Genomic DNA, 1,731 nt, shown 5'->3' with positions numbered 1-1,731 from the left:
ATTTATATTTCTTTAAAATTAATTATTAATTTTATTTAAAAATTTTTATGTCACACAAAAATTTAAGAATATGGCAATAGTTAATATAAAAATTTCACGAAACTTTGCAATACTCGTTCGGTACCGTGCCGTTGAGCGATACGTCCGTCAAAGCGTTCGCGCGGCCGACCGCTTAGTTGCGCCGCCCCTAACGGTGCGAATTTCATGTCCTGTGATTGGTTATTTTCAAATGCTCACCGTTTCAAAACTATTGATGCTTTAAGATTTTGCTATTAACATTTTCGATTTACTTTTTCATGAAGAACATGTACAGGATGTTACAGATATATACTAGGCAGTACGACGGGTTGCGTGGCAAACTTTGCATGGCCAAGCGTGGTTTAATAGACAATGACAGTGACTTTATACATTATAAAGTTTATACTACAAAGTTTTATTATTTATATTGTAAAGTTTATGTTATAAAATCACTGTCATTGTCTATTAAACGGGTGGCACCCAGTTGGACACGGCTCAATTGGACACAAGCCACTCACAGCGCTTGAGACTACAAAGCTCCTAAGCACCGGTCGCTGTGATTGGTGATGTCCAATCGAGACGTGGTCAATCGGGATCACCCCCTATTAAACCACGCTTGGCTATGCAAAGTTTGCCGCGCAACCTGTCGTACTGCCTAGTATGTATCTGTAACACCCTATATGTACGTGCCGGCTCCTCCGGTAAATCTAGTACACCCTATATATACCGTTTCTCTCTGTATATACACTGGAATGCATCTCCGCTGTGAAGCATAGAAAATCGTGGCCGCAATTGATCAGTCGCCATTTTGGTGGGGTCAAATATTTGAGCGAATCAGAAGTTTTCAGGTGCTCATGCGCACTTACGTTTAATGTTCTTTAGTAAAATGCATATGACATATGAGACGGTGGGGTGGCACCCAGTTGGACACGGCTCAATTGGACACGAGCCACTCACAGCGCTTGAGACTACAAAGCTCCTAAGCACCGGTCACTGTGATTGGTGGTATCCAATCGAGCCGTGGTCAATCGGGATCACCCCAGACGGTGTCGATGGCGATGGATTGTCTATCGACGTGATCGGACGTGTTATTGTGTCATCATTTTTGGAAAGTGTGACCGGCTTCAAACTCACAATTGAGTTTATGTTACTCTCTTAGATTTTCGTATTCTGCATATTCTCACGCGAAGAAGAGGTAAGACGCATATGTCAGTAAGATTATCATGTGTGAGGTTATATTTGAAGGATTATAAAATCGCGTGACTGTCTACAAAGCATCAACATGAAGTGCTGTGTGCCTGGGTGGGAGTGATCCCGATTGATCACGGCTCGATTGGACACTACCAATCACAGCGACCGGTGCTTAGGAGCTTTGTAGTCTCAAGCGCTGTGAGTGGGTCGTGTCCAATTGAGCCGTGTCCAACTGGGTGCCACCCGCCTGGATGTAGGTAGAGAAGTAAAAAGGGCCTTTTTGTTTGTTTTTTTGTTTTGCGTAGGAGGAGAAAATCTTCTACTCCTCAGCGAGGTAATCCTTCCGTGAAGTTTGAACCCGCTAGGGGAAGACATCCATTTCGCGCACGATGGGTGTGTTGGATTCAGACCTCCTCCGGCGAACAGGGCTCAGACTAGGTCCGACTTTCTTCCAAGGGTTACTGGCAGGGACCAATTCCATAAGGACAGGCTCTATTTTCACACTACCACGTGGCTACTCGC

Source organism: Trachymyrmex cornetzi, unplaced genomic scaffold, assembly GCF_001594075.2.
Source record: "Trachymyrmex cornetzi isolate Tcor2-1 unplaced genomic scaffold, Tcor1.1 scaffold640, whole genome shotgun sequence".
Lineage (NCBI taxonomy): Eukaryota > Metazoa > Arthropoda > Insecta > Hymenoptera > Formicidae > Trachymyrmex > Trachymyrmex cornetzi.
This window is presented reverse-complemented; position numbering follows the sequence as displayed.